Source organism: Dromaius novaehollandiae, chromosome 7, assembly GCF_036370855.1.
Source record: "Dromaius novaehollandiae isolate bDroNov1 chromosome 7, bDroNov1.hap1, whole genome shotgun sequence".
Taxonomy (NCBI): Eukaryota; Metazoa; Chordata; class Aves; order Casuariiformes; family Dromaiidae; genus Dromaius; species Dromaius novaehollandiae.
This window is the reverse complement of record NC_088104.1, coordinates 3,004,631-3,027,825: the sequence shown is the minus strand read 5'-3', so window position 1 is coordinate 3,027,825 and position 23,195 is coordinate 3,004,631. Positions and strand designations below refer to the sequence as shown.

The window sequence follows — 23,195 nt, the reverse complement described above, 5'->3', positions numbered from 1 at the left end:
TAAAATTTTGCCCCTTTCTGTTGCATTCATGTACAGTGTTTTTTCACCAGGAAGAGGCTTATGGCAAATGACATGGAGCTATTTGATTATGCTGTTCTCTGTCACTGGAATGTATGGCATGCACCTATTTCACATGACTTTGTTATTCCTTTGAAAGCCTTTCGGGAGTGAAATAAGTTGTGGATAAAATGAAATTTCTTATAATTATGGGCACAAGTGACTGACATTAGAGAACTCAGGGGAAAAAAATGAATGTATTTTGAAAAGTCATGGAGACTTCTCCATGCACATCTCTTTTGTAGCACATTATCACCTGGCAGACTCCTTTGGAGTTTGCCTGTCCCTATGGTCTTCCCGATGATGTACAGGAAGTCTCCATAGCTTGTGCAGGGCAGTACTGAGTGGCCAGAACTGTCATTCCGTTAGCGAGAGGGTAAAGGAAATGAAAGGTCTGTTCCCTGGAGCTGCTCTTGAATATTTATCATGGAAGTGCTAAGCATTTCTATCAAGCTGCTCAGCCTTCAAGGGTCTGGAATTGATTTTGCTGCTGATGTTTACTGTAGAAAATGCATGAGAGGAAATATCTAAAAATGCAGATGAAATGTTTCAGTGCACAGTTGTGACAGGGGGCCATTGCAGACATCAGCAAAGATCCCATGTCCGTTGTTGCATTTGTGGCAGATTTTTGCCCGTAATGAACCTGGTCAACAGCTCTGGGGATAGAGGCTGCACAGCAGAGCTCATGACAGATAGACTAACCACCCTCAGGAAGCCTCTAAAGTGCAGGTAGGGAGCAGGAGCGATTTATGCTGGCCAAGGATCTAGTTTGCAAACTAAGCTCTTGGCGGGAGGATTTGTCTCTGTGCAGTCTGCTGTCAGTACCACTACTGACCCTCCCTTATAGCTGATCAGGTATGTCCTTCTCTTCAGTTTGACTGTGTATAGATGTCAACTAGTTTAAATAATTTCCAGAATACGGATCTGAGCACATCGGCCTGTACCAGTAATAAATGTCCTTCTGCTGTGAATGAGAAGCAGAGAGGGGCAGATGTAACTCTGAGCACTGTTCATTGCCTCTCTGCAGGGGGTAAGGAGTTTTGTTTTGCAGCAGTGCTTGTTTTGGCCGGATTTGGCAGAGGGTGCCCTGGGAGATTTGCCTTCTTTCTCACTGCAGCACTGCTGCTCACAGCTCACATCTGTGAGCTGGCAAAGCCGCTCATGTCCTGGTGGGCTGCGTGCCCTGCACCAGGGACAGGCACCAGCCTTGCACCACAGAGCTCTGCCTGGCTCTGCACTGCTCTGTAAATCAAGAGCAATGCTAATTGTTTGCATCCAAGCATATTTGTGTGTGAGGAAGCTGGCATGTGCCTGAGCTAGGGTTATCTGGAAAAAGTGTCCCAGGAGGTGTTGAAAAGGAAGGGCCAGATTTTCAGTGTGGTTGAATGCTATGCGTCTCCAATGAAATCTATAGACCTGAACTAATTTTCATCATAAAACTGTCCTTCAGTGTAAGGATCTCGCCCGGGGTTATGTTATAGGTTATGTTATTCATAAAACCTGTTATTCAACCTATGAATAACCATGTTATTCAACCTATGGCCAACCTCAAATTCATAATGTTTTCATAATTGTTTTGAACCCATGTAGGAGAAAAACAACTTCTGCAGTAGGTTCCAGTAAATTAAATTCAGTTTTATTTGAATTTTCAGTATTATTTGAATCCACTATTTCAAATTCTTTGTAGAGTTACAGAGATCGGCAGTAGCTCAGAATCTTGCATGGGATATTCAAAATGGGTCTTATAATTCAAAGACTGGAGAACCGTCAGCGATGTGTTTTGTGAGCCGACTGCAGATAGGACAGATAAAAGAAGTGTGGGTTAGATTCAGCCTATTGCCTTTGTCTACATTATTGACCTTTTGCCTTTCATATTGCATGGCCTGCGGGTAAAGGAATGAGGATTAAAGGTTAAGAAACCTCTCTTGAAAGAGTTAGGATGCCTAAATGTTTAAGATGTTTCCTTTCCCCAGTAATTCCAATATATATTAAAGCTAAAACCCTTCTGAGAGGTAATAAAACAGAGCAGTAGAGAAGATCATTGGGAAGATTAGGAAGGGGAGAGTTAAGAGCTTACCCTTGATGATTTCAGTTTTATACTTTGTTCCTATTTTACTCTGTCAGTCTCTTCTAATGGTTTTCACTGTGATTTTTATTGTATTTTTATGGAGCAGAGATGGTGTTGCAAACTACTAGAGAAAAGTTTGTTGTTGTTGAATGGAGGGGAAAAGAACATTCCTTTGCACATTTTTCAGTGTTCCTGTTATATATCAAATTTAAAAAGTAACAAGAAGTAGCATCCGGTTTTCATTAATACTTTGGGGGTTTCTTGGCGCATATGTTTCTATTTCCAAGTGTTCATATAAGAGTCAAAGGAGAATATGAAATTCCTCATTCTTTGCCATCAATGGAGTATATATTTCTTGTCAAAACCATGGGAATCTCAGGATCTTGCTGTCAAATAGCAGGCTGATAGCTTACTTTTCCAGTTTGCTGTACCTCCAAAACCAAGAGCAATGGGAAATACTACCATGGTATATTAGGATAAAGGGCCGCAATGTGTCCACTTTCCTTATGCGAATACTCCTGTTGACACTGTTTGGCTCATGGCCCATATTAATTTGCTCAAAAAAAGATGGTATTCAGATTCTTGGAAGAGTTGTGTATTCCATCTGGATACTGTGAACCTGCTAAGCCTGTCCAAATAATTCCCATGTTCACTCTAATGAGTGATTTTTATGTGTCTTGTCAGTTAAATGTGTATGTAGTCTTCTAGTGCAAGAACTGAGCGTGAGGGCGTCTCATGCCTGCCGCTGCTTTCTTGTAGTCTGAGGAGTATCGTTGAGGAGTGGTAACATAGTGTTTGCTCAATGATTAAATCACAGCACTGTAGAACTCCGTTCAGCATGGGTCTCAAATCAGTATTGTGATTAAGTTTGTAAAATTATCATGGGATTAGTCTACAGCTATTTGTACATGTACATTTTAATTTTTTTTAAATCCTTTTCTTTCACTTTAAAAGGATGAAGCACAGTGATTGACATAAGATCACATTACCTTCCCCTTCTCAGTCTGGTTGTGATCACCAGTGCAAACCAGGCAGGGAAAGGGCTGGGGCTGAGGCTGGGATTCTCAAGGGATGCTATTTTCAGCAGGGCCAGGGAATGGTTTTAGTACTTAGTTAGGAAGCACTGGTAGCATTTAATTAGAATATTACACGCTATAATCACCAATGTTAAGAAGATACACTTAAGTAGGGACACAGAAGGGCTAAAAGGATGATATAAGGAATGCAGAAAGAAGATTAAGAGATCTTGGCTTATTTAGTCTAATAAAACAAATCAGAGAGAGAGATGGTGTGCTGATGAGTGTGGCCTGGTGCTCCCAGAGGTACGAAGAAACCTCCAGTGCCTACCAGTGTGTTTTGTGAGCTTGGGTGTAAACAGGTCTCCAGATCTGGGATCAAGCAGTTCTTCCCAGATCATGGAGGCAAATATCTGGGAATATTTTCCTTGCTTTCTTTCACAGTGTTGGGCATCGCCCAGTGTCCCAGGATCCTTCAGCCTAACCAACTTGAGGCTATCACTGGAGCCTTTGACGTTGATAGTGCCCTCTCCCACTTTCCTGTCCTGTCATGGTATATTTATGGTTTTGCCCTGCTACCACTGGGGACAGAAGAGTAGTCTTTATTCTCCTAGCTGGCCATTACACTATGCTACTGGAATAGACAGTAGAAGCTAATGTGGACTATACATAAATCTCTTCAATTTCTAGAATAGTCTCTCTCTCTCTCTCTCTCTCTCTCTCTCTCTCTCTCTCTCTCTCTTTCTCTCTCTCTCTCTCTCTCTCTCTCTCCCCCCCCCCTTTTTTTTAAGTTTAAAGGCTTCCATACAAGATGTCCTGATGATAAAATATCAAGAAATAGAAGTAGTGTATTACTGCACTTCTAACTTGTTTCCTTAGAAGAGGAGGTGTAGGAACCATGTGAAGCATTTAATTTGGCCCTTGCATGCAAACCCAAATTCTGTAGTGTCAAAAGCTGTGTTTTAACTCTCAGAAAAAAATGACTAACTTTGGGTATGAGAGAAAGCAGAGCAGTGGCCTTCTGAGCTTTGGAAAGCCAGCTAAACTAAAACTTAATGGAAAAGAGGTAGGTTCATTTGCCTTTTTAATTATGGTACAATTAAATCACTTTAACAGTGAGTTTGGGTTAATCTAGCCTTTGCGAGTCCAGCAAAGGACTACTAAGATGACTGAGGGATTAGAGCATCTCTCATATGAGGAAAGGCTGAGGGAGCTGGGACTGTTCAGCCTGGAGAAGAGAAGGCTGAGGGGATCATATCAATGCATATAAGTATCTGAAGGGAGGGTGTAAAGAGGACGGGACCAAACTCTTTTCAGTGGTGCCCAGCAATAGGATGAGAGGCGACGGGCACAAACTGAAGCACAGGCAGCGCTGTCTGAACATGAGGAAAAGCTGCTCTACTGTGAGGGTGACAGAGCAGTGGGACAGGTTGCCCAGAGAGGTTCTGGAATCTCCATCCTTGGAGATGTTCAAAAGCCGTCTGGACACGGTCCTGGGCAATGTGCTGTGGGTGACCCTGCTTGAGCAGGGGGGTTGGACTAGGTGATCTCCAGAGGTCCCTGCCAACCTCAACTGTTCTGTCATTCTCTGATACTGAATGAAACTGCAGGACTGTTGCTGACTGCTGTGCGGGCAGGTGTAGGGACTGGATGTTGTTAAGTGCTTTGTATCTCTTAATTTCTGTGTTTCTATGGAAACAGTTACTGAATGGGAATTGTTCTTTCCTGCCTTTTGCTCTTTCTCATCATGATTTCATTAGTGGGAAAAAGTGAAACTTCAGATGAAAGCCAGAGCATCGTAGTACTGTATGATTTGATTGCAAACAGTGTTTAATAAGAGAGGTGCTGCTCTGGACCAGTCCTCGGCACCCAGGAATATGTGTGTGCCAAGAGTGATCCAGGTTGTTTTACTGAGAACAGGACTGCTTCCTTACTGCTTCACTCCTGTTTTCATTTTCAAATCTAGGAAATGTAAATAGAAACTCACAAAGCTTTGGTTCATCTGTGGGAAATTATTTCTGACCGTAAAGCAAAAAGTAGCCTGTGTGACCATGGTTTCAGTCGAAGCATAACCACCTGCTTGAAATGAAACATGCTACAGAGTTAGGACTTCTGGTTTGCCCAGACTTCTCATAACAAATCTGACCTAAAGCACCTCATTCTACCTCTGGTTTGGGTTTCAGGTAGAATAAAAACATAGGCAGATAAGCTCTGAGCATTGTACCATTATAGAAACAAAATGGTCGCTCAAATAAAAGGGAGTTTTGCATGAAAACAGCTTAGGGAATTACGGACTGGCCTGTATGTGCTGGTGAGGTGAAAGCAAGCTGCTTTCTACAGTCTGGGGACATTTGGGTCTCGTCTGCATGATGATCCTCCTGAGTAGGAAGTATTCTAGGGTGACCTGGGGATAAGGAGGTGGCTATTAGGGGGTCAAAGCTGTAAAAAAAATGCCTCTAGAAGTTGCCAATAAAGTAGCTTCTTGGGAATAAGACTTTCAGGAAGTTAATTCCTTTGGTGACACACCTGTATGTCTGGAAAGCTAATTTTTTCCGTTTTGGATCCCTTCATTCGAGGAGGGGAAATGTCATACACAGTTCTTTATTTTTATTACAGAGACAAGGAGGCAACTTTGTATAACAAAATAAGAGATCTGGTCCTGTGAAAGGAACATCCCTATTCTCAATATGAGTTCATTTGCTGCTTGGGTTTGGCTTTCTCCAGCAATTCCGCAGCATTGATTGTGCAAGGGAAATCCAGTTTTCTTGTCGGTGATCTTAACTCAATGGACTTGGCACTTCTAAGTCATTTCTAATACTCTTAAATGCTGTCACTCAGCACCGCAGCAGGGTGGCAAGTTCCGTGGTGGTCTTAGTGTCCTTATCTTTATTCCAAAGTGTTTCCGCTATGGACAGCACACTTATTTCATACTGCTTTGTTGCGGCAAAAGATGGCAATTGCTTCAAGACTAACTTTTACAGCACCTGTTGGAGATGCACAGTGGAATAAAAAATGATCATTTAGGATGTTACTGAACAAGTTATTGGATTTCCTGGCTGCAGCGTTATAGAGGAGAGTCTGGAGAAAGGAAAGCATCATGGTGAGCAGGTGAAGAATAGGTTCTGCTGTTAATCCTGAAAACAAAATAGAGGCAGATCACACTGGAAGGTCTGTCACAGGTTCAGTTGTGAATAAATTACTTTTTAGAAGATTACTCATTGCTATGGCATTCAGAGGCAAAGAAGAGATCTCAGGAATACCGTCTGGTACTGGTATGTGTGGTGAGAGAAAAAGTTATCCGTTGCCCTCTTAGCCACTGTATGAAGGGGAAGCAGAATCATCCAATACTTCTGAGGGTTTTCCCCGGATTTCTGTATACAGAGGCGAGTGCCTGCGCTGAGACAGAGAACCTGATCTGATCTAAGCTGGTGTAACTCTCTCCACTTCAGCCACCTGTATCATTGATTTCTACTTTTTTAGCAGGTTACAATCTCCAAAAAGAGAGATTTCTCCTGTCTTACTAGTGCTTTATCTATTTCTGCCCTAAGTACTGTGTGCCCTGCAAGTGTGTGATATAATTCTGTAAAAGCTAATAACATTTGTAATGGTAAGAATAGAAAAGCTGTGTTAGAAATAGGCTGTCCAGTTAGCACTGGGGAGGGAGTTCAGAAGGAAAAGCTCTTTTGTATGCAATGAGTTTCTTGCAGAAGTACCACTATATTTGAGAAAGCATCACTGCACTCTGAACGGAGAGGATGGGGTGGACTGTGGTTTGCAACAGCACAGCTAGGTGCTCCATTCTTTTCACAGCAGCGCAAAATATCGACATTAAGAGTTTGCTGCTCTGTGAGTATGTTGTTGTACTTCTTCCGTCAGAGACGAGGCCAAGGTCCTATATCTTTCCCTTATGAAGACGGTTCTGAAGTGACTAATCTATCTGGCTGTTAGATTTGCAAATTAGGAGATGTTAACAGATGCAGAGGCAGCTGGTACCAGTTAATAAATTCTTCTGACATTTTGTTCGGTGCAAGAGGTCAAGATTCCATCTTCCTAACATGTTTACTTCCTCCGAGGAGGAAAGGGCAGAGCAGTAAAGGGCAACTGAGATGAGGCTGTGCTGGTAGCAGAGAGGATGAAATGGAGAACAGGATGAGGTGAGGATTTGTCCTGTAGCTGGCACAGTGTGGTTTGTACACAATTATCTGCACTCTGAGACTTCTGTGATCCTTAGTAGCCTTATTGAACTAGCTTGTTCATTAATCAAAGGAGTCTTATTAAGCACTGTAGGATCTGATCATCCCAGGTGAGGTTGGCTCACAGTCCTGCTTTGCCTCTCTTTGCAGAAACAGGCCTGTTTTGTCAGCCTTGCGAAGTCTGAAGTCTCCTATGGCTCACAGAGATGTGGGATCATATCTTCTCATTTTTATCCTTTTTGTCATTTTCAGCAACATTGGATGTATTTGTGAAAGCCATATAAGGGACTGAAATGTCTGATAAGTTCCCTCTCCCCACCTGGAGTCATTAAGAGGTTGGAAGTTGCTTTCTAGTTGTGCCTAGATACAGGCATATGCTCTAGTGTTTGTCAGAGGGGACCTCCCTTCTTACGCACTTCAAATGCCCCTGAAAAACCCAAGAAAAGCCTTTTCTCTTTCTTCCCGTTTGCAGTTTAGGGCTATGTTAAAAACTGAGGCAGTTAGGAAAATGAAAAGTTGTTGAACTGAAACAATTGAGATGAGCATCTAGCCGCAAGCCCAGGGCCAACATTCTGACAAGGAAAACAACTAAAGCTGCTTGCAGGCTTTTCAAAACACTCCCAGCCCCAAATAAGTACAATAAAAACTACCAAGCTAATCTTTAACTTTAGCTCATAGTATTGGGATTATTAAATTTATTAACAGACAGTCATTGGAGAGCTGGGGGACTCCGTTAAGACATCTACAGCTCATCCAATCTCATGTAGGAATTTTGCCCAGGGGATTTTCTTGTTAATGCTTATGTTGACTGGCAAATTGCTTTCTGTCTGCAAATCTGGCTGGGTGACTAGATGGGATGTTTCCATATGGAGGCACTACTGCTGCTGATTGAGGTGAAGAGGACAGAGTGGGGGAAACAAAATAATTCAAAACCCTTGTGTGATTTAGCCTTCTGATGCTCTAACCAAGATATAAATATTAAACACGGGCTTTGAATGGAATTGCATGTTGGCCCACTGGTTCCCCTTCCAAGTAAGCAGCAACCTCATCAGTCTCAGAGCTGCTGGAGTGGCAGGCTTCTGGCAGGACAGCAACATTTCAGAAGAGCAGGACTCCTCTGCCCTCTCCTTACCTGATTTTTCTCTCCTCCTGTTGGTCTCATTAATAGGCAACTGGAGAAAAAGAGTTTAAAAATCTCTGTTTGCAAGAATGCCTCAGAATTGGAGCTGTTTCTCCCTTTACTTGGGGCATCTCTTAGCTTGCAAAGCAAAGCGAGGAAACACAGAGGTGCTGGGGCAGGGAAAGCACCAAGGTAGAAACACACAGTTCAAAGTCTGATGGATGGAGTATCGCCTGCTGCTGTTTGTCTGCATGAAGGTACAACCACCTGAGGGTTGTATAGAGCCACAGTACACTGGACTTATTCCTTCTGAGGGCTGTAAAACACCCATGCAAGAAGTGCATTTGGGTTATTAGTTGCATTTCAATGCAGAACTGTATTTTCCCTAAGTACCAATGACTATATACAAATATTTCCCCTGTTCATTGTAACTATAGGCATGTTTGCATTAAATAGGATTTAATTAATAGGAAAAAGCTTAGAGAGCCAGGACTTTTTGTGATTAGAAGGGTTAGAGCAGAGGAAGAGGGCCCTGCTATACTCAAAGCTGACCCCGATGTAATGCACAATCCATGCTGCATGGGAGGTACACGTAGAGAGAGCACGGCATGGTCAGGATTGCAGCGCAGGCTATGGCTCAAAAGGCAATGGCAAGAGGTTAGCATAAGGTTATCATAATGTAGACACATCCTCCAGCTGCTTTATTGTAGGGGGATGAGCATGACACAGCTGGAGATGGCATAGCTCTGTAGTGGCTGGCTTAAAGGCTTGGGTGGGCTCCCTTCTGCATGCCCTTTGGAGGGGCGGTACAGGATTGTCTGGCTGATGCCTAAGGAACTACCATTTTCAATGGGTTCAAATGTCAGGCATTCACATCTGAGAGGGAAATCTTGAGTAAGATTTTTTCAGGGATGGAGAATGCACCCCAGTCCTGTGTAAATTGTTCCCTTTATTAAGTGTATTTGTGGTTGGAAATAAATCTGTTCAATGTAAGGGACACTAGACTGAATTTCAACTTCCAGCAATGGTATCTTTTGATAACTTTACCTGTTAGATTGAAGAGCATCTCTTATTAGATTTCTGAGCACCATATATGTGCTTAGAGATTATGATTAAGTTAATCTTTTCCTTGATGAGAAGATCAATCTATTTAGCTTGTCTTTTGCTATTTAAATGCATTTTACACTCTCCTCTGAGTATATCTCCTGAACTTTTTCCGTGTACCAACCAGCATGCTTGTGTCCTTGGCTCCAGAAGTGGGGCATAATTTATTGGGTAGCAGTTTTGCAAAGTTTAAGTGCCAAGTTAATACATTTTCATACCTCCCACACATTAATGCTGTTTACACATCCACGAATCGTGCTAATCCTTTTAGCCACAAACACGCGCTGGGCTGTTGTATTCACCCAGTTTTCTGATGTGGTGCAAAAGTCTTTCAGAGTCGCTGCTAATTGGTGTAGATTGTACCACCTTATCTAGGCCTTCCACACCTCGTGTGGCCTGACTTCTAGATGTCTGCGTCTGAGCTGCCTGTATTGAAGTGACTGCTGTGAACTTGCTAAGCTTGCTGAGTGAGTGAGATACTTCTGCATGGGTGATTCATCCTCTTTATGTATCAGCCCTCCAGGTTCTCGTTAGCTGCAGGTTTGATGAGAAACAAACTAAATAGCTATGGCAAGTATGTGTTTTCTAGATTAGCCCAAGAAATCTTTGTTTGGCATTGGCATGATAATCTTTGAAACATACAATCACATTTTCTTCTTCACCAATCCCCCATACCCCAAACCCATCTAATTCCTGCCATCCAATTTGGATAACTGCAAGTAGAAATTCAAATTAGTCAGTGCAGTGTGGATCCCTTAGCTCTTCAGAGCATATCGATATCTAACATCACAGAAGAAGCAGATCTTTTCTCTGGGCCTAGTAAGTGCTAAGTGGGAGGGGAGGAGAGATACTTGTACAACAAATGAGCAACATAGGCTCAGCCTTCAGTTTGTGTAGAGGGCAGATGCTCTTGCTCTCTCACCAAAAAAATCACCTTGGAGTGGAGATATATTTCTGTGTGTGCATGTGAGGTGCTGGCGGAAAGTTTGGGGTTTGAAACTTGCTGCTGTACAGCCCGGGAAGCCTGCCGGGGAGGACTGGGCTCCCACTTGTCTCCCCAAGATCAGTGAACCATGTTCAGGATAAGGTATTGAACTAGCGTTTCAGTAATAAACTGACTATTGTCTGTCACGATTTACCTTTTCTTCTCTTTTAAGAGGCCTTATTGCAACAGCAGTGACTGCCTTTTGCTTGAAACGAGAGCAGAGCGAAATCTCTGTCAGGGTGAGCAAAAGGCTTTGGCAAGTGTTGCGTTTTGGGAGGTTTCCACCCACAGCTCTGTTTGCCCCCCTCCATTCTGGAGGCTTCAGCTTTGCCAAATGCGCAGTCAGCTGTGCCTGCGGATACGCAGTGCCTGGGGGAGGTGGGAGCCTCCAACGCATCGTGGTTTATTTTTTCAAATCAGTTAGTGGTAACGCTCGCAAGCAAAATCAGCAGCCCGGCTACTGCCTGGGAATGTAACGCTCCATGGATCTCATCCACCTTGGCCATCACGTCTGCCTAAGGAAAAGACAGTTTTAAGGCTTGCGTCAGAGGAACCCCAAGAGCCGGGTACTCCTTGCCTGGGTGAGCCAGACTCCTTGCAGGTCCCATCTGAAGAGCGCTGTGAGCACGGGGGAGCTGGTGGAGGGCCAGCGAGCACCGCGCTACGCCGTGTCCCGCAGCCCTGCAGGCCCCTGCTTTTCAGCCGTGTCCCCGAGCAAGCCACTGCTGCCTGGGTGCTTGCGCCGGGGAGCTGCTTGCGGTTCTTCCGCAACCTCTACAGCCCGTACAGGCTCTCGAGACCCCATCTCAGCTGTCAGATATTTCCTGTTAGAATTGTTTCGAATAGGAAAATTTGACTTTTGATTAAACGCTGCTTTAGAAAGAGAAGCATATGCTTTTAACAAAAAATACTGTATTTTGTCAAAACATTTTTCAAGCCTCAGTTTTTGATTGCTTGCATTGTTTGGTCAGCGAACTTGGAGTTTTCACTGAAAATGCAAATATCTCCAGACAGTTTTATAAAGCCTAAATTTATTTAACTTTCTTGGGAGACTTTTTCAGGAAGAAAAGTAGTTTGGAACAGCTTTACTGGCTAAGCATTAGACAAACTGTAATAGTCTGTTACCTATTCCCTTGTACCAACTGTGTTTAGTTCTGCAAATGCAAGTTCCAGTTTTGCAGGTGTGTTACTAAGTGATAAGTGCTGTTCGTACACACAGTACAATGTGAAAATAAAGGACCACATTTTAGCTTATTTTAAAATTATACTCCCGACAGGTACCGTATGGAAAGGAAACAGCCAATGCAAAAGATTAAGCAGAGAATCTGTGTTTAATGTATCCAACAGAATCTATGTTTAATGTATCCAATTCTCCTAAGATTTCTGGTGTTAAGTGCTGCATGAGAATGCAAAATCTCATGTCTTTGAACTGAATCATTACGACTTTGAGGATTTTGCGGACAGAAATGCTAACATTATTGTATTGCAACATTCTCCTTTTCTTTCCCATACTCGCAAAGCCTCTGTGATACATGCACATCATTCCCGTATAGAGAACATCTCTAATGGTAATGAAAGCATGCCATAAAGCAATATTTTTTGGCAGAGCTTAATCATTAAGATGTTTTTTGAAGCATAATGAGATGTTGCAGAGTACAGATCCATTCAAAGCAGTTTAAATAATGTTAACATTGAATATAGTAATCTTACAGAGAAATAAAATCCCTCTCAGGGTCTGTTTCTGTCCCTGAAAGGAAATCAATTTCCTTTGCCTGATAGCTTCCCCCAGCACTTAACATAGATGAGGGAAATAAGTTATTGTTAGTGTTTCCCGTGAATTACCTTGTGAAGGTCAAAGCTTGAGCAAAAAAAAACAAAAAAACCCCAAGAGGTCGTATGACCTCTTCATAAAGGGACCTCTGAATGCATGGTGCTATCTTCCTGTATAATTATCTCCCCCCTCTTGGAGAGCCTGTCGAAAAGACCCACTACCTCCCTGATGTTAGAGATGATGTGCTCTGTGGCTTTAATGGCTGCAGACTGTGCTAGCTAATTTGAACTTTTGTTTGCAGCCTTCTAGCTGCGATGGGGGGAATTGGATGGTTTCATGCCAGTTTGTTTTTATGTTTTTGCTCTCCCCCATTTTTTTTGAAGGGGCGGTGGTGTGTTCTGCGTATGGGCACGTCAGAGCAGGTGGGAGAGGAGCCTCAGTGCTTCAGACAGCATAAAACAGAAATTCCGTAAAAATCACTGATTTGTTCGACTTTTGTTTACTGTGCGGAGAATAACAGTGTGCAAGAGAGCAAGAAGCGTGGCCGTGAGCGGTGTGTTGTGGGGGTGAGCACAGCGTAACAAGCCCCCTCAACTTTTAATAATACACAGTGTTATCTCTTCAGGAGGGAGACAGTCTGAAGTGCCAATAAAAACTGTAATTACGTTCACAACGGGAAGCTGCATTTAGAGTGACAGCAAGGCTCTTTCTTAAACCCTGTTATGGTAGGTTGAGATTGCAGGTCTTAATTATATGTATGAGGAGTTTGTGTTTGTCTCTCTTAAAATACTAAGAAGGAACCTAATTATATCCTGGACCAGAGTAAATTGGGCCCTATTTAGACAGTGACTGTTTGGGTGTCTTTCTGTCTTAGCTATGGTATCCTTGACTTATGCAGTTCAAGCCAGCTAGTGCATCCAAGCATGTGGTTTCTATTGCTTTTGAGACAAAGCAGCATAAAGAATAAATATTAAAATTATATATTCTTTGCTTGTAAACCTTCTGAGCTGCCTGCTCTGTACTAAGAGCTTTCTTGCAGTAAGAACTGCAACCTATCCACTCTTTAGGTCATTTAGATGGAATAGTTTCTGATCGCGTTCCTAGAGAATCTGCATGGCTTTTTCTGTTTGTAAGCATACAGGAACAGGTACACAGGTGCGGAGAGGTGCAATTCCAGCCAGCCTTTTCAATGAATGCTTAAATGAATGTTGCAGGTATGCGGCCGGTGTACCCACAGAGTGATAACTGTGCCCTGCATCACCTGCCTGCCTCAGCTCTACCTGCATTACTAGGAGCATCTTACGGTGGTGGTATCAGGGCAGCATTTGCTATCAGGCTGGGTGGGGAGGCAGGCTTTAACTCTTGATGGTAATAACCACAGACATGAGTTCCTACTGGCAGGTTGTGGCCAGGCTGCTGCACAGACCCCATTTATTTTCTCGTTTTCCTGGCTGCTGCGGGAGGGAGAAAGGGACAATCTCCACTTGGGCAGCTTCATGGTCTCATGGCAGCACACACCCCGCGGGATGCAGATATAGCATGAAGAAGTGAATTAGTATGACTTTGTAAGTCCCTTGGCACCTGAAGGCGAGGTTCTGCAAGGAGAGAAAACGGTGGGGAAGCGATGGGCAAGGCAGGCAGCTTTATCCGCCTCGCCTCGAGCCTTGGGCAGAGCGATCCCTGCAGGAGTCATGTATCCCAGGCGGAGACTGATCTGCTATGCAGGCGTCCCACGAGAGGAGAATTAACAGCACTGAGGCACAAACTGACAGAACAAGCTACTGTTTGTCCACTGTGACTTTTGAGGCCATGCTGAGGAGGCATGAGAAAGGAAAGGTATTTGGTTTTCCTTGGCTGCTTGGAAAAACTGTGGGTTAACATTTTCGGGTGAAACCATGACTATTCAGGCCAATTCCTACCCTTAGTTAGCTTACTGTAACCCCAATGAAGTCAAGATTAATAATCTTTAATGTGCTTTGCAGGGATAGAATAAGGCAGGATTTGGCCCACAGTGTATATTTTACAAAATATAAAGACTAGGGGATGTATATGTTAAGTAATGAAATGCCTACAGTTGTCAAAGTGGGAGTTCAAATAATATAGGAGGAGCATTTAGCATAAAAATACAACTCGGAAGTAATTTTCCCCATAAAATTCCAACTGCAGAGTGTCACTATAATGCACTGTAATGACTGGGAGGGGGTGTAATTTTAGAAAGTGGTTTTAAAATGCTGTTCTGGAATACATCTGGAATCTCTTAGGAACAAGCAAAATCTCATCAGGGACCACTTCAAAGGCCATTTCCTCATGGTTAAATTATCTTGTGTGAGCCTGCTGTTGCATGTACATTGTTACATTATGTATGATTTTTGACTGCTCCTAATATGAACAAACTGCACAATATTCCATTAGTGATTTTCAATTTGTACTGAGCCTTAAGTCATGTAGACAGCATGCTTTGCTGGGTTTACTTTGTAGATATGCGTTTGAGAAATTTTCATAGGCCTCCAAGCTAGTGTCCTGCCTAGAGATTCTGGAAATAGGAATTCATTTTGTTCCTATTAAACATACTGGTGTTATGATTATGGTGATGTTTAAATGACTTTCTAATTTAGCATTTTTATAAAAATGAATAATAATGAGGCTAGTGTATAATATGGATAACTTGCACAAAGACTGATGGCCGGGCTTTGGATCCTCTGTCTGGGATTTAGTTACAGTATGCCAGTGTCATGCTAGATAATGACTGCTAAGATTTTATTTTCTCATTTCCCCCTTTCAGCCGGCACGCCTGTGGCTTTTGTCTCTAAGGAAGGAAGGTGGTTCTGGGGCAAAGCATGCATTCTTGCAGTGAAGAGGGAACTGCGTTGTCTGCTACCCGGTGAGATACTCCTGAGCAGTAGAGGCCTCTCTTTTATGCCAGCACCATGATTGCACAATAGTGCATCAGATTAAAACCATGTAGCTGAATAAAGCATACGATCCACTCATACTACTCAGTATTCTTGTGGAATAACTTTCTTGTCGTTTTGGGAGATTAAGGGAGTGCAATTGCTGCGCTAGATCTCTTCATACAGAACTACCTAGAAATTGCTGCATGCTATATAGTAGCATTTGAAAATGAAATATAAATGTGAGATCTAAGGCTAGATTTTTGGTGGGAATAATGCAGAATAACTCCATCCTATTATTTGTACCACCAGTTAATGCCACTGGCTTGCTCTTTAAATTAAACCCAAATCTTTTTGTGGGCCAAAATCACTGGGAAGTTTAGTAAATTTACGAGGTAATTTTTAGCTTCATTTTCTTCCATTTTTATGGGTATGCTATTTCATTTTAAATTTCACCCTGTAATGTACAACTTGCACATCTTGGGTCCATCTTCATTCATAAATTGCTAATGCAAACATGTCCTTGGGTGACTGAAAATTCCCTCTGGACGGATCTGAGTTCAGCATCTGCCTCATTGTGTGGTTTCGCCCCCTGCATCTGTCCAAGCATGGAGAGTATAAGGAGCTATATTACATAGGGTAACTTATACTTCAATAGTCCTGAAGAAAGATTTTCAGGAAAACAAAGAAGCAGGATGTAAAGAGTATACATTAAAACAGATCACTGCTTCTTCATTTTATAGGGGATTTCCATGGTCTTTGGGGTCATGTGGAATTGCTAATACAAATCATCTGGTCATCTGTTGTTGACGTCTCTCACTTGAGCCAAACTTTTGCAATGCTACATTAAAAATAGTTAAAATACATCAATGCTTTCCTAATATTACTCTTCCATGGAAGCAATTGCTACAGCTGCTAGAGGGATATTATTCACCTGCCAGAAGGATAGGAGGGCAGAATATAAAATAGTCTTTCTCTGAAGATGTAGCCTGTGTTACAAAAAAGCTTAAAAATCTTGACTTACATCATCTTCTGCCTTTTTGGCATATAATCTGCACTGCTTTGTATCTTCCTTTTTATCCTCCTTGTGTATCATTCAGCCAGGGCAGTAGGTCTGCCAGTGTGCACCGCTCGCTTCGTCGCCTTGGTACTGGCCACAATTTTCATTCTAACATTCAAAATCTCCCAGCTCTTGCCTGACTCAGAAAGGTACTTGCGCTACCTGCAATGTCGGGACAGAGTAGTTATTTTAAATAACTCACATGGTAGATAGTAGTGATTTGTGCTAAGCTGGAAATGAGAAAATCCTTACTATTGTCTGGACCCAGTTGAATTAAATCTGGCGCCTTGCACAGATGGTGCCAAACGCCGCAATGTTATTTTTCTTTGTGTTCATGCATAAGCTCAATCAGTCTGACATCCCAAAGGAACATTTACATGTGCGCCCAATTTATAAAAATTTTATAGGAAAAAAAAAAAGAGGAGGAAAAATGATTCCTCTCATTTTTCATCTTTTCAGCTCACCTGTTATTGAAGACACAAAGCAAGTGTAGAATAGAGGGGGTTTGAATGTCATTTTTCATGCAGATGGATTGAGGAAGGGCTGCACAGACTGTGTGCTTAATTCATTATTAGTTTTGCCTTGTCAGGTTTTTTCAGTCTTGCTATTGAAAAATGGCTCTTTGAGACTGCTGTGGTCACTGGCGGAGGAGCCGGCCTGTCCCTGACGATGCTCTGTGAGGGCTTCCCTGGCTGCCCTGTGGTTTTGGGGGCATCCCTGCAGCCGTGCTGTGACGGCAACCTAAACCCTCTGCCCCGGCTCAGCTCCTTTCGCACTTGATGTATTTATGTAGCAATGTACCTCTCGGATCAGTTCTGCACTAAGAAAATAAATGCCTCTTCCTGTGGCCTGCTTTCACACCCTGTCAGGGTGGGCCGGGAGAGGACTGCTCACTCCTCGCATGTGCACACAAAGTCTTCAAAACCAGAAGTTAAAAATATGGTGTTGAAAAGCTGAGGTTAGAAATAACAGTTTAGGAAGGGGAATAACAATATTGAGTAATTGAAGTAATAAAAGTCAAACTAATCTCTTACTACCTTGAAAAGGTTTCAGTTGTAACCAGAAGGATTTCTGAAAATGGTTCTGAGATGGAAAGAAAAATAATTTGCAACCAAATGCAACTGCCTCCCCTCTCCAAACATCTCCGAGCAATCTCCTCAAAGCCTCCTGCAAGGAAAGGTTAATGGAAACTTGAGAAAAGCCTGCTATTTGCTTTGAATCATTCTTATCACTGTTCTTCATTACTCTCTTTGAATAGTGTCTCCGCAGAAAAGAGAACTCCTGTACACTTTTAATCATGCGGAGTTAGAGCAAAATACGGACAACCAGTACATCAAATAGGAGAGGAACAGCTCTGAATGCTGCTGCAAACATTTTCAGTTGGCGTTTAATAGGTTTCTAGTCCTGCAAAATTTTTCACATCAAGATGAATATGAGACTGGAGCAAGAGAGATGAGAGTAGTTCAGTGGTCAGAGCAGTCAGGTGAGATGCAGAACACCCGTTCCCAGGGCTGCCCCAACACTGCCCTCCCAGGCCCTGGGTGGCTGCCCTGGGCCATCTCCCCACTTTCACAGCCTGCTGCTGGCTGTAATTTGTTCTGGGACAGTATTGCCAAAGAAATGGTCAAACCTGGAACATTCCTGAAAGAAGGTTTGGGTTCAACAGGAATATTTTCCTCTAAGAAATTCCTGTTTGCAGTATGAATGGAGAATAACTCTAGCTGCAAGAGAGAGAGTGGAGGTGGAATTACTCTCCTGCAGTGCAAATTGCTATGAAGCTGCAGAAAGAAAATGACCCTCTTGCTGCTGACCTCTCTTCCCATGTAAACCCCTCATTTTCCTTCTAGTCACTGACGTCTCAGGCAGATTTGATGCCTCCTCCTCCTTTACTGATGAAAATAGTGTATTTGATAGTAAAGAATCATGATCTTGTAGTTGCATGAAGAATGCCTTGTTTACATTTGTGCATTCCATTGTGTTTAATAAGCCAAGATTTCTGAGGTTTTTCTTTGGGTCCATGTATAAGAAAATAGGACATTCTCAATGTTGGAACAGGATGCAGTGAAATAATATTTACTCATTATTCAAGACAGCTAAAAGATAGCAGGCTTTAACATATATTTATTATCTCCAGAGAAGCCGCAGTTGATCATTTTTTCCTTCTTTAAGCATATACAGATGCCTTTGATAAATATTTACACATCAAAAAACCCCGCTAGTCTCCTAACATTCGCTTCTTTAGCAGCCCTCACAAAAAGATGTGTTGTGCGGCATGCTGCTAATGCTGATAGATGAAGGCTATTTCACATGAGGTGAGGAGGGAGGGGAGCCTCGGAGGGGGGCACGGGCTCCGGCCTCGCAGAGGAGCCCCCCACATAGCCGCAGCCCTCCTCTCCAGCTGAGCAACGAGTCTGGCAAAGTTTCAGAGTTTATTGTTTATGGCATTCTACAGAAAAGGCCTGGTGCAACTGGGGTTGTTGGAGGGCTTTGCTCAAAATGAAGCACTTCTGCTAACCAGGAATGGGTGATGGCAACTGGGGGTTTGAGTCAGCTGCACTGGGACCCTATAACTTCAGTCTTTGAGAATATCAGTAGCTGCAGAGTTTAACTTCTGTTAATAGTTAGCTTCTTTTAATAAAGAGCAGAATATCTGATGAGAATCAAAGAAAATCTTGCAGTGTAATTTTAATTACAGAGGATATGTTCTCTTTTTATGAGTTAATAATTTTGTGTGCAATCTGAGTCGGTTTTGTAGGAATCAAATATAGCCATTACAATAACACAAAGTAATTAATTAAATCATAAAGCGATAGCAATCACCTTCTTTCTCTTTGGGAAAATCTTATCCGGGATTTAACATACCTGGGTCAACTAACTCGCAAGAAGCTATTGATTCTGAAGACGACCATCGTGTGTGCAGCACTGCTAATAGATTAGAAAATGTTACAAGGCAGAGGACAGGTTGGAAGGGCTCTCCACATAAGGATGTTCTTCAGTTTAGCTACTGTCTTTAAAAAGGAGAAATTGAACATGGAATAGTAGAGGAAATGTGTAATTATTTTGTCAGGTCTTTCAGTCTCTGTGCAGGCCATTCACCTCGTGGTCACTGCCATGTGGAGGAGGAGACGGAGGGATGTGCTTAATGACATTAACCAGTAACAAAAAATAGTAACATTAGCTAGTAACAGCATTGGGCTGAACTGGGGACTAATGGCCAGATTCTCCAAAAGTATAAAGCTACTTTAAATATCTAATGGAGGAGTGCTCAGTGTTAGAGAAACCTCTGGCAGCCTTGGATTGCTGGAATAGGATGAAGCCAAGATGTACCAGTATTTTGGCAGTGACCAGATGACTTCTCTGAGGTTGTGAGTTGTCTGCCCACTTCAGGCTTTGTCTTTTAAGCTAGCTAATAATGCAGTGTGCTGGCAGGGTAAAAAGAGCACTAACCTCCACTGTTCATCATCCCAAACGCTGATCTGACCCATTCAGGGAGTGAGTCCAGCTAGCTGATGCTGCATCCCTTGCTACTGGGCGTAAAACTCTGGTGTTACAGGAGCACCTAATGTTGCTGCTGAGGGTGGTCAGCTACAGTCTGAAGGGCCAGGACTAAATGGGCTACAGAGAAAGAGAAAAAAAAAATACCCATTACTTTATTTTATAGGTATTAAAGAAGGTACTTTTATAGCATGTGAATACACAAAGCTGCTTTGTTCAGTGTACTTAACATGTGCGGTATATGTATCCAGCAAGTTCGGCTATGACATTTCTCAGGAATCTAATAAACCCAGAGTAGATTTTTTTTCTTTGACTCAAATATAGCTTGAGGTACACATTTGATATCCTGACATTACTTCTCATTTGATTTCATATGCTATTTTCTAAAAGCTATTTGACTTCCAAATCAGCACTCTAGGCTATGCTTTGTTTTTCTATCATTGGTGGTTTTGGGGGGAGTTTATACCCCCCAAAAATCTGCTACACCATAAAAATCCATGACTTCCAAGCATTTAAAAGCATTAGATTTCCAGGTAGCTCGGGTTTACTCAAACTGAAAGCTGAGAGTATAATTAAAGCTGGATGGATAATGTTTTTTTTTTTTTTAATGTACTAGCCAAACCAAACAAAAGTTGGCTCAAGTGTAGACAATTTTTTTCTTCTTGTTAAAGAGAAAAGCATTGTTTAGGGTCAACCCAAAACATCTCATTATATCCCAGATGATATGCTTTACACAGTTTGGGGGTTATTTAATCTCGTTGTTTAATCTCTTCTCTTTTTAATATGAGACAATTTTCCCATTTGGCAATGGAAAGTCAGAAGGAAACATTCTGTCATTTCTGAAGGATTTTGACATTTTCATCTTTTTAAAGCCAAAACACTCTGCTGAATTCAGCCAGAATTCATGGATCATTTTGTTCCTCCCAAAATTCTGTTTTGCTGGTAGTTTTTCCTCAGTCTCTGAATTTATGTTCCACATAAAGAAACAAGTGGGAAGAAGAGGGTTTCAGTTAATTTTTAGCAAGACCTAGGAGATACAGCAATTGCGAGAAGCTGCAAAGTGCCGTTTTTGATTCTGCTGTGCCACCGCTCAGCTGGCAAACACCATCCTCATGCTGGGAACGGCACTGGCACCCTGCGAAATCAGAAAGAAATATTGGTGTGACCTGCGCGAGCACAGATTGGAGGTCTCAGCGAGGTCTGGACAAGATATACTCCCCTTCCAGACAGGAATCAGAGGTCACCCATTGATTAACCTTGCCCCGAACGGTCCGCAAATGCTTTGTTGTGTGATGCTTTTCCCAGGAAGGGTAGTGAGCGCAGCGCACCAGCTGCTTGTCCGCTGAGATCTGACTTTGGTGTCCCGTTACCCCCAATCCTTTCATGACGAAAGGAGAAGAAAATATAGCAGTACTTGTACCTTGTCCTAGGTTCCGTGTCATCTTGTGACTTTTGCCATTCTGTTGCATTAATGGGCTCACAGGCAGGTTGAATACCATTAAAGCTATAGCAAAATGTATGTACATCAATCCGTATGTTATTAGTTTAGGACTGTTGTTACTGCAAGGAGTGCTGAGGAGCCCTTGCTGTGGAGGGAGTCTCTAGTTATGCTGTTCTGTCAGCCCTGGTGTAACCTAGCTAAAAGCAGAAAACAGCAAGTGTAAACCTGCAAATGGGGAGTGCAGAAAACACTGAGACTGTTATTTACGTGATTTTATTCTGTGTTTGTGTAGCATATAACACAACCAGATCCTCGCAGGGCAGAAATACCCTCCTTCGTTCAAGGGGTGGAGTGGCAGAAACCCAAGTGATTGCTGACTGAATCTTCACAGGTATTTAGTGCAAGTCAGAAAATTAAACCATAAAAACCTAAATAAATGTACAGAGCAACAGCTCTTCCCACTTTATGGTGCGTACAATGCTAGTGTTTGCATCAGGGCCAGAGTAAATGGATTCTTTCTCTGGCACAAGCCACCAACAGCTTGATTTTGTTTTCCAAGACATTATCTCAGTTCAGTGTATTCGTTTGCCATTCCTTCCCTCTCAGGTCATTGCTGGGGTTTGCCCTGCAGTTTTGGAGAGAGGCCGGGAGCCTGGCGGTGCTGTGTGCCGAGCGGGTCCTCCAGTTATTGCTGCTCTGCAGGGGAGCTCCATCCGTCGCCTGAGACCGCAGGGTTTGATGCGAGCGCGGTCCTTTCTCCCTGTCTGGCACGAGACCTTTCCCCATAGCTGCTTGAGCGTGCCAGAAATCAGGCTGACAGCCCGTCTCAGGAAGCTGGTGCAGACACCCGCCCAAAGAGAGGCGGAGTGACATTTTGCAGGCCGAAGTGTGAGGCCTACCCTCCATCTTCTTCATCTGGCGGGGATTTCTGCGGCTTGCGGGCCTCCCCGTCAGACAGGAGAGGGCCGGGGGTGACACAGGCGCGGACCTGCTCGGTAATTGGGACTGACAGAGTGTTTGGATGGTGCACAGACTTATATGTGACAGGAAGCCAAATTTAATGCATCCCTCGGGAGTCTGGACACACAAACATAATGCTTATATTTTCCACGTTGTAATTCTCAGGCAGATTTTGGCATGAGCTTCTCATTTCCCCCTGTCAGTGGTGACAGATTTCATGGCATTCAAATAAGGTTTTCTTCTTTATCATGCGTAATGGCCCATCATTAGGAGATGCTCTTCTCATGATAGCAAACAACTGCTGTGGTCTCAGCTGAAGAATCCTTGAAACCAGTTTGCTGCGAATCAGTGAAATCTCTCTGCCTAAAGTAAGAAATGATTCACAGCATCTTCAAATTACTGCCCTCAGTCAGTAGATTTACTCACTCAGACCTGCGCATCCATCACCTGCACAGTGACTTGCCATGTACCGCGCGTTCATTGCTTGCCTTTCGGTCACCTCTCCTCTCTCTGCCTCTGTGAGAAAAGGACTCAGAATTAATTACAGGGCAACAAAATCTGACTGTAGTGTTCATGTGCGCCTAAAACAACCTCTGTTGAATTTTAAAGAGTACAGTTGGGTCATATTCCCTATAGATAATGGTGCAAACAATTGCACCAGCATGTTGAATGAGCTGTGTTTGGCTCTGCATGTCCAGAAGTCCTGGCTTGCTAAAACTTAAGTCTTAAACCTCAGCAGACCAGAGCTGACTGGTTTGCACGACACTATCCTTCTGCTGAGCCTGGGGAATATTTCATCCAACCTTGTTTCAACAAAATTGTCAGATCTTTTTGCAGCCATGGGAGGTATGAAGACGTGCTCCTCGTGTATCTAAATAGACTTCAGATGCTGAGGTGCCGCCTGATTTCTGCCTACCGCCATGCTGCATTCCTGGTCCTGAAATGTGAGCATCTGCCACCCGGCTACAGTCTAACCCTTGGTATTTTAGGATAGTTGTGATAGGTCCATTTCCATGCGATGATCTTAAAACAGC

General features: G+C 43.0%; 1 long non-coding RNA gene across 4 annotated transcripts in view; it reads left to right on the top strand.

Annotated features, from left to right (window-relative positions):
* LOC112981731 (uncharacterized) overlaps nt 1-23,195 on the top strand; it is a 58,750-nt gene that overhangs the window by 11,254 nt on the left and 24,301 nt on the right. The window contains exon 3 of one of the 4 annotated variants that reach the window (XR_010389884.1): nt 15,097-15,195. The exons of the other annotated variants lie outside the window; for them this stretch is intronic. This is a non-coding gene — a long non-coding RNA (uncharacterized LOC112981731). The remainder of the gene's footprint in view (nt 1-15,096; nt 15,196-23,195) is intronic. 4 annotated transcript variants of the gene reach the window in all.